The sequence below is a fragment of the Vanessa tameamea genome, chromosome 23, assembly GCF_037043105.1.
Source record: "Vanessa tameamea isolate UH-Manoa-2023 chromosome 23, ilVanTame1 primary haplotype, whole genome shotgun sequence".
NCBI lineage: Eukaryota > Metazoa > Arthropoda > Insecta > Lepidoptera > Nymphalidae > Vanessa > Vanessa tameamea.
Window position 1 is genome coordinate 3,368,200 of NC_087331.1, and position 18,112 is coordinate 3,386,311.

General features: G+C 31.4%; 3 non-coding genes across 3 annotated transcripts; 1 reads left to right on the plus strand and 2 right to left on the minus strand.

Annotated features, from left to right (window-relative positions):
• Positions 1-1,881: 1,881 nt before the first annotated feature.
• On the minus strand, positions 1,882-1,995 carry Trnal-caa (transfer RNA leucine (anticodon CAA)). Its single transcript has 2 exons — positions 1,958-1,995; positions 1,882-1,926 (listed from the first exon to the last, which is right to left on the minus strand). It is a non-coding gene; the product is annotated as a tRNA-Leu (tRNA).
• A 3,637-nt stretch (positions 1,996-5,632) lies between these two features.
• On the plus strand, positions 5,633-5,746 carry Trnal-caa (transfer RNA leucine (anticodon CAA)). Its single transcript has 2 exons — positions 5,633-5,670; positions 5,702-5,746. It is a non-coding gene; the product is annotated as a tRNA-Leu (tRNA).
• A 2,292-nt stretch (positions 5,747-8,038) lies between these two features.
• Trnal-caa (transfer RNA leucine (anticodon CAA)) lies at positions 8,039-8,152 on the minus strand. The gene is made up of 2 exons: positions 8,115-8,152; positions 8,039-8,083 (listed from the first exon to the last, which is right to left on the minus strand). It is a non-coding gene; the product is annotated as a tRNA-Leu (tRNA).
• Between the last annotated feature and the right edge of the window lie 9,960 nt (positions 8,153-18,112).

Consider the following 18,112-nt stretch of genomic DNA (forward strand, 5'->3'; position numbering starts at 1 on the left):
ATTGAAATTTAAGTGATCTATCCACTAAGTATTTTCGGTTCAAATTTATTTACTTATTTATAACTTTGTTTATTTGTAAATAAGTAAAGATAAAATGATATGAAAATAATTTAAAGGCATGTTTATTTAACTTTAATAGATTTCCTAACATAGGAAAATTACTATTTGTTTAAAGAGTGTCTCAATTAAGTACAATTAAGATTTAACAGAAAAGGCCCTGTTCCATTTTTTTGTAGAGTAACATATACTAGTAAAAACGGTATTATTATAGCCACTGGGTCAAGTCTGGTCCTGGCTCAGGCCAAAATGGTTGAAGCGGTAGCCGCGACTACCCGAGTGGAGAATTACGGGCAAGGAGGTAATTCTCGAGGCTTGAACCCATTCATCCATTCATCCATCCCTTGAAATGGCTTTTAGTTCAGTCAGTCAGGATCCTATACTTATTAAATCTTCATTAAAAACACATTATATTTTAAAGTTACAAATAAAAAATATATATATATATATATATATATATATATATATATTTCGATAGTGTCTCATTGAGTTAGATTCTATCTGGAATTGCATTGCAATGGACTAAGCAAGTCCAGAGTATCTTTGTCAAATAAGATGCAAGTCGAAAATACATCATGAAGTGTAAATGCTTTTAAAAAAGGATACGGTATATTTAATTCGTTGGGTATCTACAAAAAATAAGCTTATAATTTCAGTTGGATGGCGATTGGTGATCTCCCTGTTTCCATTATTTTTTTGTGCAGATTAGACATAGCCTTGTAAAATAAATTGTTACAGGGGAGATATTGTGGTGTAGTGGATTACATACCGATACATGTGCACTTTATTTGTCGTACGTAAAAACACTTCCGTAGTTCCGGTTGAAATATGTTACGGTTACAAGATTGCAATAAAACAAAACGTACCAAAATGTCAATTCTATCTTTTCAAAGTATCTATCTATCCTATTATATATTGATGGACAGGGCTAACCAAACGTAAGCGTGATTCAGAAAACGGTTTTTTTTTAAACAAAATGTCTTTACAAAAATAAGTTTTTCATTTTTACGGCTTAACATGGATAATAAATGAATATTTGTACTATATCTCACAACCTCGCACGGTTAATATGCTTAGTGGTAATTAATACGATTAAACTCTGGACTTTCTATATTGCACAAGCGCTAGCAAAAAGACAGTGCGTCGTTAATCATAGCATAGGATGGTAAATTTGACTCGACCGGACCGGAAGCACAAGTCAAAGGTTTGAAATCTTTTTCAAGCCACGAGAGTATAAAAAATCGTATCTCTATTTTATTTGCATTGCCCTTATTTATTTCCTTATATCAAATTAAAATGATTAGAAATATTTTATTTCAGTTAAAATATTAAATTTAAATATATATTCAGATTAAAAGATTATTTGCATAGCATTTTATACCAGGTATTTCAAATAACAAAACGTGTTGAAAATAAAAATGAAAAGATTAAAACCAATCAGTTTGATTCCCTTTACTTTAAAACTATTTAAATGAATAACAAAATAAAATAGTAGGTAAATATTATGTTAAATGAAGAAGTATTTAAGCTACTTAGAAAATCATGCGATCAGCATAATTAATATTACCTACTCCAATATTTTTAATCTCTGACATAGATAGTGTATGCAAAATAATCTTTCCTAATACAAAAACATACACTACAGTTTATAATATAAAATGCATTTTAAGAATATAGTCCTGAATTAATAAAACGGTCATTGTCATATTTACGGACCTTTAATAATGAATTTAATTACAAAGTAATATCATTCTGTGATGGCTACAATTGTTTGCGAAGTATTTAACAATAATATAATGCCAGAAAACACTTCAAAAAACGTTTTGTCAGAAGTGGGATTCGAACCCACGCCCTCAGAGAGGACCAGAACAGCTCACACCCGCTTAGCAGGCAAGGAAACCTTGAGTCTGGCGCCTTAGACCGCTCGGCCATCCTGACTGATGACGACTGATGCGAAATAACTAGTATTTATACAAAATATTGTTCAAGAACACAATTAGTACGGTTTCGAGAATTTGTTTGCTGATAATATACAAAGTAAAAAATATAATTTTATTCTGAATAGTTTCTTCATGCACAATTTGTGCGAAGACAAACAGTTTAATAGTTAGTCGAATTGGGATTAAGAATGTCTCTCAACAGAAGAGGAAACCTTGAATCAGGCGCTTTTGTGTAGTCACAAACAACACTCAGCAATAAAAAAAAATAATTACTAACTAAACGAAATATTTTTGCTAAATAATTATAAAATTATAGTTTTAATTGATTATACGTTAAGACCTAAAATAGCATAAAGTAGATGCGATATGTATCATTTAAGTTACTAAATAATCTTTATTAACATCCTTAATGATCTACTGATCGATTTGGCCACAGCGGCTATTCTCAATGGAGACTAGCCAAATGCTTAGTATATGCTTAAAACAAAGGATATATAAAGATAAATTGAATGTGATAAAACCAGAGTATCTTTGCACTCTCATAGTCCAACGAGACAGCAATCTGTCACAAGATCAGGATACAGGGCACGAGATTTAAACAGTGCCAATTTGATAACAGCTGCGAATTATATGTATTATGAGAGTCTCTTGACAGAAAAAGTCATTACCTTTTTTTATTATCTAAGTTTTGACCAAGATTTTGACCTTATGTTCTGGGGATTTGAAGCCTTATAAGTAAGGTATGAGACAGGTATTTACTTTACTAGAATGCCCCTTTATGCTCAAATTGTAATCAGTGTTTTCTTAAAATAAAATACATCATGGATGGATAATGTGTGTTTATAACTCATCTCGTGCTCAGCGGTGAAGGAAAACATCGTGAGGAATGCTGCATGTGTCTAATTTCAATGAAATTCTGCCATTAGCGTATCCTTCACACATTGGACCAGCGTAATGGAGTAGGCTCCCAACCTTCTCCTCAAAAATATTGGGCATCGAGCATTGAGAGATTAACAAGCTGTTGCTTTACTTTTTTTTATGATTTTTACTATTTATTTGTGCCTTCTCCATTAAATTATTACAAGTATTATTGTTGAATGTTACGCCTATATGATGTGGTGTTGAAGTGGGAACTACACGTCGAATATTACCATGCAAGTGTGACGCGTTAGTCGAAATTAGTTATTCATATAATTTTGAGGAAGATATCATATGACTATGCTGATCCAACTTTAGTTTAGTGATTTGCTTTTCGATGTTTTTATTTTAATACTGTAATTATATCGGCTCATCTATTTAAGGTATGAGAATAAACAGCAATGGTTTAGTCAGCAATTTATTATAATTGATAAAAATAATATATACATACATTGATTTATCAAACCTTGTTACATTAATAGTATTCCCTTTTTTGGAATCTATTATGATTTTGTTCTCACCGTTGTTAAGAAAGTGTGACGTCAATCCGAAAAGCCCAAACCGCTTCTCATGACCGAAAACTTTTATTGGAAACATTTCCTCTGAGATTAATGTTATTACAATAAACGTGGATAAAGTTTTATTCTCAGATTTGACCTTGAAAATGAAATGTTTGCCATTTCTAATTATCATATTCGTGCTCTGAGTCGAAATTTTAGGAAAATAGCAGTATGGCCGTCATAATTTTCGTTACAATTTCGTCTATACGAGTATATAAATAGGCAATTGAATGAATTTACCTCAGAACACGATAGCGCGAGGTATTTTTCTATAGCATTGTTAACTTTACGAATTTATTAAATCGAAACAAACCTAATTTATGTTGCGTATAACAAATGATGATTGGGTAGCTAACCTAACCTAACCTTACCAAACGGGCACCACAAGGCCGTTTGCTATAAAAACTATATTTTTGCATGTATTTGATCAACTCTACAAGTTGTTATAGATAGCTTAAAGTAATGTAAATAAAGTACACTCTTATAGCTAGTAAATAAAAAGGCGTTTTATTTTTATTTTTGTAACAAACTAAAATTCAAATGTTTCATAGAAGTGATCAGAAGATTTTTCTTTTTTTCTAGGATTAGAATTCATAAAATAAAGTTTTGGTAGGTAAAGGAGAGTAAGAACTTGAAATTATAACGATACAAATCTCGACTGTCCCAGAAAATGTTGAGAAGGAAAATTTAAGTGATTTTGCTTTAGATTGTTTCTGTAAGTTTTTTTTTGTAATGTATTTTAACAAAATAGTTTTTAATGATGGAATAATTTAGTCTACGTTTTAATTCAGATGTTTAATTTTAAAATTAGAATAATTGGAATTTATTTTTTTAAATATTGATGCAATCGTAGGTAGAGCTGTAAAGTTCTTATTGAACACATTTATAGCTATTAAATTATTATCAAACAAAAAAGTTTATATAATATGTTAAATTTCAAATAAAAAATATACAACAAAAAATATTAGTAACGATTTTTTAAAAAATTGTTTATAAAGTTGATGCTTTTCCAAAAACACTATTTCAAAGTTTAAAATACGTTCATATTGAAAAATGAAAATAGCGTTTCTATCAATTTTTATTACATTAATTTGTCAACGGTCTGCCGGTCAAGCGCTGATTGACGAATTTTTGGTGTAGTTAGATAAAATTGGTATGGTCTATGCTCGGAGAGAAAAATCCATGGTATTGGATTTTCAGGATTTGAATTTTTTTGAATTTAGAACATCAAGCGTGAATGGAATCTTTATTGAATCCATCATTCACCCATACGTTACACACTCACACACACAACCATACACACAAGTACTTTTTTCTATTTATATTTTTCCTTCCACTCCTTATAATTTATTTAAATGTGTTAACTCGTACTTTTGTTTAACTTCTCTTGTACTAAAAAGGATACCTTTTCAACTGTTATTGTAGAAGGTTCTGTAAATAAATTATATATTTATTTTATTTAAAAATAGAACAGTTTCCGTGGGCGACAGTACTCATAACTTATCTAGTCAGGTATTAATTTTTAGGTAGATAAATTCCCTTTTGGATTCTGTTATTCTTGAAAATATATGTGGCTAAATTATAATTGTTATTTTAGATTGGTAACGAATATATCGCAATTAATCTATCAGAATTAAATATATTATACTCAGTTATTATGACCAAATATATATTCGTATATTATTTTTGATATATCAATAGGAATATGTACATATATATTTAAAATGGTAACCTCTTTTCATACACATTACATAGATTAACATTTTTTTTTTTTGCAATTGGAGTGACGACGATCACAGTCCTTCCATCGATCCTGCGACTTTATACATCGCTAATATGTATAATAATATGTGTATAATATAATATAAAATTTATAATTAACGTTTTTTTATGTCCCGTCAAAATAATAAAGCCGTGTAAGGAAAGATTGAAAGTTTCCATACAAGTTTCATACGTGTCAGTTATTCTGTCCTAGTGTCGTTGAATCGATGTTGTAATGCTGTATTAAAGGCAGCGTAAAGTTCTATATCTTGCGTTCTAGTGCTTAAGCTGGACTTAATAGAGACGATAATAAGTATGATATCCTTAATGCACATATGGTTTTAATTCGTAATACATTTTGTTTAGTTACTAATAATTTTGCATCAGTAGACATCAGTCAGGATGGCCGAGCGGTCTAAGGCGCCAGACTCAAGGTTTCCTTGCTCGCTAAGCGAGTGTGAGCTGTTCTGGTCCTCTCTGAGGGCGTGGGTTCGAATCCCACTTCTGACAAAATATTTTTTTAATTTTATCTACAAAATTAAATTAATTTGTTTCATAAACGTATCATTTTCTAATTTCTATGTATACGTATAGAGTATAAAAAATACCAATAATTATTATCGATTTATTTGAAATACACTCACCTTACTACAACTTGTGTTCTTTATTTATTTGTGTATTTAACATTTGATAAACATACAGAAGTGTAAAAAATTATAAGTAAATTGAGAATTAAAGCATTCGCTTAAACTAAATCGATTCCCTGTTATATTATAATACATATATATTAAAATATTTAATATAGTATATACCATATGTTACCAATTAGATAACAACGATGCAAAAATGGCCCAGTGGTTAGAACGCGTGCACTTTAACCGATGATTACGGGTTCAAACCCAGGCAGACACCGCTGAATTTTCATGTGCTTAATTTGTGTTTATAATTCATCTCGTGCTCCGCGGTGAAGGAAAACATCGTGAGGAAACCTGCATGTGTCTAATTTCAACGAAATTCTGTCACATGTGTATCCATCAACCCGCATTGGAGCAGCGTGGTGAAATATGCTCCAAACCTTCTCCTCAAAGGGAGAGGAGGCCTGAGCCCTGCAGCGGGAAATTTACAGGCTGTTAATGTATGTATGTGTGTAATTATGCAAAAATAAATAATCAATACATTTTTACAATATTTTAGCTTACAGACAGCAAAAGAGAAGCGTTTTTATGACGTCAATGCCTCTGGGACTCGATATAATATGTTCCGCCTTGCTTCGTGGTAAACAGTGGTCGGTGAAAATGTAAAATTAGTTAATTAGAAAGTTAAATGGATTTTGTGACTTCGAATCTCTAGGGTTTTCAGTAAGGTCGAGAAGAGTTAGGGGGGAGTGCATGCTTTTGGAAATTTATAACATGGGGTCAAAACACGTTTTACGTTCCATTAGATCTTATGGAGAATAAAGCCGTGCGGTGCCCGAAAAAGGTGAGAAGGTCTTAGTCACCAAATGATGACTGGACTTACCCAATTTTTAGCATGCAATATTTTATTAAATAGTTTTAATAAAAAGGATGTATAAATAGTTTTTTTTTATGATATCGGTAGGAGGTCGAGTAAATGGGCCACTTGATGGTGGTAGACAATGGCGTTGCCAATCAATGCGTCACCAACCTTGGGAACTAAGATGTTACGTCCCTTGTGCCTGTAGTTACACTGGCTCACTCACCCTTCAAACCGGAACACAATAATACTGAGTACTGCTGTTTGCCGGTAGAATATCTGATGAGTGGGTGGTACCTACCCAGACTTTCACAAAGTCCTACCACCAAGTTACTCGTAGGGCCTAATTTTTTCTCAATGCAACGGCGCTACAATCTTCCGCCAACGTCTATCCGTCTTGGTACACTAAATTTTGCTGAATTTTCAGATAATTTTGGAAAGAAGTTCTTTTTCGCGACTTACAGTAGAGTGAACTGGCGGACATCGTCACGTAAGGAATAATAGTTATGCCCTTTTCTCTTATTTGTTTACTTTTTTTATGTTATTGTTTTAATACATATGGGAAACATATGGAAACAATTTTATTTATGGTCTGTTAATTATTATTCTCAAACTATATTAATTTATATCATTGTGTCTGTTGTTTAATACATAAAATAAACATAATATTATGAATATTATTTTCCATGCCGTGATAACTTTTAATTGAAACAACACTTAGCTAAATATGTAATTACCTTTATTTTTAACCTATAAATGGTGTACGTTTTGTAAGTTGTCCTTAATAAAAAAAAAAAAAACTTCATACAAACCGAGTGTCCCTCAACACGTTTTTTTTTGTTAAGGTTCTTGGAAGATAGGCATTGTACCGACGAATGGGCCACATAAAAGTTGGTGTGCTTAGTGCTAGTACCAGTGTCAGCCAAGACATAGGCAAAGTATGATTTTTTTTTTCATGGATTATGTATCAATAGGCCACTGACTTTTGGAGCTTCGATGGTATATCACCAGTAGTTGCTGGCTCACTCACATTTCAAACTGGAACAAATAAACAATACAATACAAACATATTTCTGCTTGTTTGTAGAATGTAGGATGAGAAGGCGGTAATATTTATATGAGAGTATAATATGATGAGGTGGAACTCTGGATAGCATACGATCTTGCATAAAGCCCTAACAACAAGTAAATATAGTGTAACTCAATAAAAAAAATGAAAAATATTGAAATTGCAAACAAAATATTTACAACTATATTATTTTTATATTTGTTTAATCCAGCAATAAAATTTAAAAGGAAAAAAATATTTGTCAGAAGTGGGATTCGAACCCACGCCCTCATAGAGGACCAGAACAGCTCACACTCGCTTAGCGAGCAAGGAAACCTTGAGTCTGGCGCCTTAGACCGCTCGGCCATCCTGACTGATGACAACGTTGACGAAATTACTCATGTTATATTTGAATATATCAATAATCTATAATTATCTGGCATAAAAACCGAGCATTTATCTTTTATTTTAGTTATTTCTGGATCTAGGAACGTAACGTTAGGATTTTTGCTGTCATTACTCGTAGTCGTCTCACGCACACGTCTTCGAAGCACGTACGTCACTTACTCGTACTAATGCACGCCGACGTTAATGTTACGTGGAGGGGCGCGCCATCGTAAATGAATAAATTAATACAGAAGAATTACATTTTGTAATCTTTAAAGATCTTATTTTAGAGTGAGATAGATATATTTGATATATAAAAAAAAAATGTAATTTGATTGGGTTTTATTTCATAGAACTTGACGCTTCTTAATAAATTTTTAGTTTACATAGTACATACACAGTAAAATATATGTTGATAATTTTATTATCAATATAGAATTATTTTAATATTTTCGACACTTAATAATGATACTTACTACTTTGTATTAAAGTTGTCATTACCTTGCATAATTGTTTTTGAAGAAATGTAATCTTTTTTCCCGTGTGCAACCAGTAAATTATTGATAAACTTTAATGTAAGACTAATACATTTTTACGCGTGACTTTTGACGCAATTACTACTGATAAAAACGTATTCGGAATCAATGATTGACATCACAACCCGGAAAGTTCGATACAATCGGCCAGCATTCCTAGCTATATTTGCCAAACCAACCTAGGGTAAAATCGGTTTACCTGAAGTCAGTCGGAGATGGCGTAGTGGTTAGAACACGTCTATATATATCGCGCAGATTCATTTAGCGTCGCAGATTTATATCCGGACAAGTACCATCTAATTTGCATGTGCGTAATTTGTATTTCTAGTTCACTCCGCGCTCGATGGTGGAGGAATCCTGCATGTGTCCACTTTATAGATATAGGTTTCCTCCAAATTAAATAAAATAAAATTTTATTTGAAACTAAAATTCTCTACAATTATTTTAAATTAAATTTTAGAAAATTATATTTTTTTAGAGTTCTAATAAGGGGATGGATGTTACGAGAGAAAGATACATCATCAGTAAGTAACTCTGTTACCTCTTCACGAATAAATTGCTGAACCGATTTAGATGAAATTTAGTCTGGAGATAGCTTAAGTCACGGAAAAATCATAGGCTACTTTGTTTAAATCATCCGACGGGGGGTAAATAGGGGTGACGGTTTGTATGCTATAGGTAAAGTTTGATAAATTTCGCGCGGGCAAAGCCGCAGGTTCAGCTTGTAATTTCAAACCTACTGTCCCTGAGTCATTTAAAAACATGTACTTTGAGCGACAGTTTTCTCCTAAAAACACTTGAAATATTCTATCAACTAAATACATTATAGTAAGATTTTTTTTTTCTAATTAACAAAAATGAGAATTTATTAATGCACTTATTGTTTTTACTTAAATTCAATACATATTATATTTAAATTTGGCTTTTACTTATATTCTTTACTATGGTAAGTGTTGGTGTATATTTGTGCGTGGGTGAGTGTGTGTGTGTGTGTTTGTGTGTGTTTTATGCATGTGTGAATGTAATGGGCTTATTCATATTTATTATTGTGTAATGTTTATTATTTACTTATTGAATGTAAATATTCGTATTTTATATCAACATTATTAAATTAAAATTTTGAGTAGCATTTCAGTTTCACCGTGTTATTGTGTAAGTGGCCATTCCATTAAATGTTTTTTTTAATTTTGAATTTATTAACAGTATAATATATACTTAGAACTTTATTTATTTTATTGTAAAGTCTACAGTTTACGATATAGCACTGTCTCCTGTGTTTGCTTTTGTTTCTTTCTGTTCGAAATATTGAATCTAATGTTCTTTTTTTTTCTAAATTTCCGTCGTAGCTTAACATATACTATATAAAGCAGTTTTCATAACAACTTTTATCAACATACAGTAGTTTTATCAACATAAAACCAAACATACATGCAATCGATATAAATTTCGCATATAGCGATCCGTAACAAAACTCAACTCTTGCGTATATCCAACCTTGGAAACGAAGCTCACGACCAGTTTCCTGGAGGAAATGAGCAAAGCTTTGACGGCCATCTGTCGGTGACGTACAACATCCAGTGGAAATTGGAACATTTGTTTAACTAACTACATTGTGGGGTTTTACACATTGTGATATGGATACGACATTCTAACTTACATAATCATATCGAATATAAACGATACTAAAAAGTATTTATCTGTTTTTTTCTCATAATTTGTTTGAGTGGGAATTAACGGTAACTAAACTTTATTACTAATAATTTATTGCGCTTGACTTTAGTTTTAAGTGTATAAGACATTTAGATATTTTAAGCTCTTACGTAAGTTAAGGGATAAGGCGTATTACTTAATAGTTATACAAATTATATAGATAATATTAAGTATTCATTAAATATAGTGCAAGATACACTTGTAACTAGTTTTTTACTATTTATAAGGGTATCCTTTCATTAAAGTAAAATAATAATGACTACATTACAATTTAAGGAAAATTAAATAAACTCTGACGAAAAAAGGGGTCTATTTTCTATTAAATCAGTATGGACAAGATTATTTTTGATATTGTATTTATTAAACTCAGCATTTAATTAGTTGTTGATATTTCAGGCAGAATATATATAATATATATAAAAAGGTTCTTAAAGTATTTTATTAAATTAATGGAAAGGAGTAAATACTTAGGGTTTCTTGTCGGTCCTTCTGCGAAACAGTGATAGGCTTAAATGAAATTAAATTCTACAAAATGATGATTTAAAATAGTTTGTTGTGTATGATAAAGTATGTTTTGTTTTTTAATTTGATCTATATAGAAATTATTATTTTGTTAAGACTTTTATTATTTATAATACTCTATTATATTAAATATGAACTATGAAATTTTATATACAGCCTCTCTAGACTTAATAATAATCTTTAGGAATATTTCAATAAATATAAAATAGGTGCAAATCATGCACCGGATAGTATTGCCAGTAAATAATTAAATGTTTCTGAAAATTTAGAGACATCTTTGGATGTAAAAACAAACAGCGCTTTGGGCGTTAATAAAACATTACTTTGTTAGGCAGTTTCTACGATTATTAAAATATACGACTGCACCGACTACCATCACAGGGCCGGCCTTAACTATCTAGGCATCTTGAGCTGGTCGTGCATTTTATTACTATTATATACTTTTAAGAGCCGAAATGGACCGAGATGAGGTTCGAACGCGTGCATCTTAACCGATGATTTCGGGTGCAAACCCAGGCAGGCACCACTGAATTTTCATGTGCTTAATTTGTGTTTATAATTCATCTCGAGCTCGGCGGTGAAGGAAAACATCGTGAGGAAACCTGCATGTGTCTAATTTCAACGCAATTCTGCCACATGTGTATTCCACCAACCCGCATTGGAGCAGCGTGGTGGAATATGCTCCAAGCCTTCTCCTCAAAAGGAAAGGAGGCATTGGCCCAGGGGTAGGAAATTTACAGGCTGCTAATGTAACTTTTAAAAGGAAATTATTAGCTAGTTCCCAAGGTTGGTAGTATATCGATGATATAAGGGAATGTTTAATTTAAATAAAAATTAGGTTTATTTTTACTCAATTGTTGAGGTAAAAGCCTATATTCAAAGCCTGTAATGCATCCATTTAGCTACACTTATAGAAATATTTCATATAATCTTACAGATGAGTGATGATCCAATGCTTAGAACACGTATGTACATCTTAACCGAAGATTCCAGGTTCAAACTAGGACACAACAGATCTTTTATTTACTTCATTTTGTAATTCATTCTCAAGATCCCTCCGAGCAGGAAACGTCGTGAGGAAATCCGCATGTGCCTTATTTCAACGAAATTCTGCCACATGTGTTTTCCACCAACCCGCATTGGAGCAGCGTGGTGGAATATGCTTCATACCTTCTCCTCAAATGTATGTAAATGTAATGTAATATACTTTTATATTCGACCAGGATCGGACTGGGAGTGTCAAAGACAGCCCGTATAAAGCATGGACGACCTTATTTTCCTACGTAGAACAAAATACAACACACAAACGTATTATAAACTACTTTCTGTCTATGTGTGAGACTGTGTATATATACCGACCGTCCTTTCATGATGATTACTTGGTAATTGAAGTCGTAAAAGCGTAACAAACAAATAAACAACATTTCTAAACTTAAGTATTTATAATATTATTAAATATCTTACAATATGTTATATGCCCGTTTCATAGATTCAAGTCAATTGTAAAAATTACATTGGTAAAGAGGGCATATTATTCGATATAAGATTATATTGATGATAAAAAAGCGTGGAGTTAATGCTTGTTGATTTCCAGGCCGGAGACATAACATACGTATATAATTAAAAAATGTATTTAACTAACATTACTGTATTTTTATATGTTGAAAAAGAGTAACTACTGAGTTTCTTGCCGGTTCTTCTCGGAAGAATCTACATTCCGAAGCGGTGGTAGCTTTACTTTAAATAGTTTGTTAAATGACGATTCAAAAGTGCTTGTAAAAGCCTACTCGAATAAAGTATTATTTGATTTGATTGGATATGAAAGAGGGAAGTTTTCATGAATAATACGATCATGTCCAACACAAACTTATACAAAATTTTATTCCTTCGTGTGGAAGAATTTCTTTGAAATAAGGCACATGCGGATTTCCTCACGACGTTTCCTGCTCGGAGGGATCTTGAGAATAAATTACAAAATGAAGTAAATAAAAGATCTGTTGTGTCCTAGTTTGAACCTGGAATCTTCGGTTAAGATGTACATACGTGTTCTAAGCATTGGATCATCACTCATCTGTAAGATTATATGAAATATTTCTATAAGTGTAGCTAAATGGATGCATTACAGGCTTTGAATATAGGCTTTTACCTCAACAATTGAGTAAAAATAAACCAAATTTTTATTTAAATTAAACATTCCCTTATATCATCAATATACTACCAACCTTGGGAACTAGCTAATAATTTCCTTTTAAAAGTTACATTAGCAGTCTGTAAATTTCCTACTCCTGGGCCAATGCCTCCTTTCCGTTTGAGGAGAAGGCTTGGAGCATATTCCACCACGCTGCTCCAATGCGGGTTGGTGGAATACACATGTGGCACAATTTCGTTGAAATTAGACAAATGCAGGTTTCCTCACGATGTTTTCCTTCACCGCCGAGCACGAGATGAATTATAAACACAAATTAAGCACATAAAAATTCAGTGGTGCCTGCCTGGGTTTGAACCCGAAATCATCGGTTAAGATGCACGCGTTCTAACCACTGGGCCACCTCGGCTCAAAAGTAGTTACACTGACTCAGTAACCCTTCAAATTGTAACACAAAAATACGAAGTAGAATAAATGATGAGTGGGTAGAAAGTGGTAGCTACCCAGTCAGGCTTGAACAAACCACCAAGAAAGACCATAATTAACCGCGCAGAGTTAGTATAAATAAATAAATTATCGTATAGTTTTTGTTTCAGTTTTTTCAACCATTCGTCTGGTTAGCCTGTTACCTTGTTATGTAAATTACATTTGCATAAAGAAAATGAGGCAAAGGGATATCTTAATTGAATTTCGTATTTAGATAGAGATGTTTACGGAAGTATTCGGTGTCTGTACTTACTTGCTACTAAAAATAAAAGTCATTGTTGCCTCGTCGATCTCGTCATGTGGCTTTAGATCTTGAAATTATGGTTTCTTATCTAGTATTGTTGAGTCATATTTATAAGGTATTATGTCTAGAAACAAGTCCGTGCCTGTGAGAACGTAAACTCATTGATCCTGTACCTGCTCTCTCTGGTGGAATCGGTTAGTCATTAAATATGACTTTAAAAGTAAGAATAGCAAGTGTTCTTTTGTATTTGCGAAAAATCTTGTGCACTATAATATTTTTAAGGGCAAAACCGCACTAAAAGGCATGATCAATTTTTTTTATTGAACTTATATACCTATATAAATACGTTTAAAATAAAAGATTGTGACGCTAAAGCTGAGATCACTTCTGTTATTGTTATTTTTTTACACATTGTATAACTATAATTTATTAGAATAATTTAATTAATAATACGTCGATTGACTATTTTTAGAATATGCTGTAATGTAATATTTTAATTTTTCACGATTAATACTGGCCGAATGTCTGATACTGGCCGGTAAAAATAAATTTCAAGAAACCGAACGCGGCGGCAGTGTTTTGTTATAATTCTAATTATTTTTAAAGGCCAGATTTGGATATAAATATGGGATGTACTGTGAAACACGGGTTAGTGGGTAAAATAAATGTGAAAATAGTGTTAATAAATGAATTTGGAAGAATATCGTTGTTTAAACTTGTGACCATCCTAAGACTTCTATACGAAAACGAACTTATTTTGTTATATTTGTCAATAGTTATATAATATCTATCTCGTCATATATTAATAGTTATGAATTAATTGAACCTACCTAAAATATAATTTTATAATCTTCCATGGTTTACTCTACACAGAATGAAAGAAATACATAAACTCTGGCAGAATAAAGCAACCTTTACGTTCGTTTTTATGTTCTAAAGGATATTTCATTCAGTCATTCATTCATTGGATAGAAATAAAATTTGAATAATGTATCTTGCGTTTTATTTATTATGGTTCGTCAACACGCAACGACTTCGAATATTCTTTTTATGAAATAAAATTATTTTAAAAATAGAATCTTGCTCATTGGCAATGATATGAAATATTTGTTTTGTGTACAAAAAGTGGGCACTTGTGTTAACTATGTTGATGCCTGTGACAGATTAAGTAAAAAAAATATTAAATAATTAGATGATTACAAAAAAGGCTTCATTATGTATTGTATGTTTTAATCAATTCTGTAACAATAATAATTAAATTTAATTTTTGTTTAATTGTATTGATAACATTGATATTAAATAAGAGGGTACTTTGACTTTTCTGTTCAATATTGTGAATTATGTGATTTGTAGTGAGGCTTAAATATAATTGATGGAAGCTCCGTACGGAACACTTTAGTCTACTTTCTCCTGGGGCAGCAAGGTTAACATTTAAGGTATGATATAATTTCGTATAATTGTTATTGCTTGTTAAATTATTGATGATATATGAATTGTCTTTTTGCAATATCAAAATACAAATTTAGTATTAAGGTAGTTTGAGTTAATTTAAATATTAATCAAAAACAATATCACGATTACTACAGCTATTATAATGGTTAAATAAATATTTGTGTTTCATAAAAAAAAAAAAATCGAACATGTACGATGTGCGATGGGACGCAAATGAGTTTGCTCAAGTAAGCGCAAGCGATCTTATTATGGTAAGTATTTATAATTATTAATTATATAATATATTTTTAATTGTCACAAAATTTTAAATACGTATAAAAATGTCTTCATTGTTGTATGTACACGATCGTAAATCAGTATCGGATAGTGTTTGCAAGTCATAAACTAGGAAACCTCATAACTCGTGGTTCACTAAACAAGGTATAAAATTCGATAAGCCTTTGTTTGCCGTGTAAAAATAGCAACGGAACTAAAATATCATATTAATGCTTATGTAATAAATAAAATATATTTTTATTTTGATCTAACCAAACGTATTAACGGCCAGAATTAAATTTCATACTTATAATGATGAAAAAATATATTTGACAATTACGTAATAAAACTTTTACTAGATATAGAGTAAATACATGCTTTATTTTTATCAATACTGTTAGCATAATACCTGTCGAAAATATCTTATATGACAGTTAAATATGTGTACTGTCAGAAAAACAATTACATGAACTTTATTGTTAACCCAATTAACTATGAAACTATATTACAGAAAATTAATAATAATTATTATTTTTGAAATTAGAAGTAAGTACACATATTAAAAGGAAGTTCATAATTAATGTAATGATATAAATACCTAAAGGTGTTTTTTTTTTCTACTCACTTTATTTAAAGTTTAACACTCTGTCTTTTTTAAAATAAGAATTTTCCGAGCATCATTAAATAATAATTCTATATTTAATACATGTCGCCTGAGAGTGTTTATTTTAGTCCATACTTTAATATAATGCAAAAATAATTAACATCGACAGCGTTGCTAACGACGCTAACAGGCGTCGGTTGACGACGTACAGTTCCTTTTCAAACGTTTCCGTAGTTTTCGAAATATAATTAACAGTTCTTTGGAAAATTAATTAATTCCTACACCAGTTACGGCTTAATACATTATTTACTATTTTTAAGTCGTATTATTGAATTGAGAATCTTCCTTCCATATTCATTTCACTTGGTAGTAGGGCCTTGTGCAAGCCCTTGTGCGGGGCCATTCCAGAATATATTCCGGGACATTTCCCGCCCACTGACCATATATTCTACTGCCAAACAGCAAAACTTACTATTGTTATGTTCTGGTTTATTGTAAAAGTAAGCAAGTAAGATGTGTGTAAATACGAGCAATATTTTTTTTTTATTAATTTAAGGAGAAGGTAGCAGTTTATTCAGCTAAAAAAAATCGGTACTGGATTCGAACTCCCAATTTTTGGTTTAGGTTAACGAATTATGCTCACCGACCATCTTAGTTCTACAACATCCTACTTATGGTGATAGCCCAAATCTACAAGATACTGTAAATAACGCAACTGAGTTTTTGTCCCGTATCGACTATTTGCATTACATATGACTGCATAAAAGCAGAATTTCCAGATGTATTGGGATCAAATTACGAAAATAGATATTCTTCATGTAAGCCCCGACTCATCAAATAATGCATGCGGTCTTCACGTCTTTGATATCTACCTACAAAGCACTACGTATAGTCATTATTAATTTTAGTTTAGTTCATATGCAACATAACATACCCTCTAGGATTAGAAAATTCTCTCGGCCGTTCAGAATGGGAACAACATGTACACACATAGTCTGATATTATAAGTATTGTATTATACAAAAAAAGAACCGAGATGGTCCAGAGGTTAGAATACCTAAATCTTAACCGATGATCGCGAGCTTAAAGACAAGATCACTAAATTTTTCATGAACACTTTTTAAAATTTTGTATAATTTATCTTGGTCTCGGCTGTAAATGAAAACACTGTTGCATGTCCTAGATTAAAATCTGCCACATATATATCCACTTTTAGAGCAACAGGTGGAATTGGCAACTAACCTTCTCCTCAAACAGAGGACTTAGTCCAGCATTGGGATATTTAAAGAATACAAATCAAGCCCATGTCATGACACAGTCATGTCCTTTATTCTTAAATTGTAAAAATACATGCAAGGAATGTTGTAAATTAATAGAAAAACATAAAAAAATTAAAAATGAATAAATAAAATCCATAAAAATCGAACATTTTTTTTTTTCAATTTCCCGAAACCTTTTTCGACAAAGAACACAATTAATACTCAGGTACCTGGAGCTGTTTAACAGAAACAGATGACAACATGATGATACAAAAATATTCGCGTCGAACATAGTATCTTCCTTATGCTGCTATGCTGTCGGTTATATAAAGCCATGCCTGTGTAAAAAATCTTTGAAATAAATAAACTCGATATGAGGTTAGCGATTCAATCTTATACTGTAATATTTCTAGGAGACAATGAAAAAACTGCCCGAAGGCAGAGCACGCATTTGTCAAGCGTTGTAATATATAACAAAACATAGTTGGTTTATATGACAGTATATGAGAGTATTATATCATAAGATCGCCCTGTTTCTTGCTTTTCTTTTTCATACAATAAAATAAACTATAAATAAATCCTAGTTTACTGAATTTGTACCTTAAAAGCTATTTTGAATAAAGTTATTCTTTCTGGATATATTTATGTGTCACTTAAGATTTTAATTAAAGAACGTTATAATAAAGATGATCACGCGTCGAAATTATAAGTGAAGCCTGTATAAGTAATATTT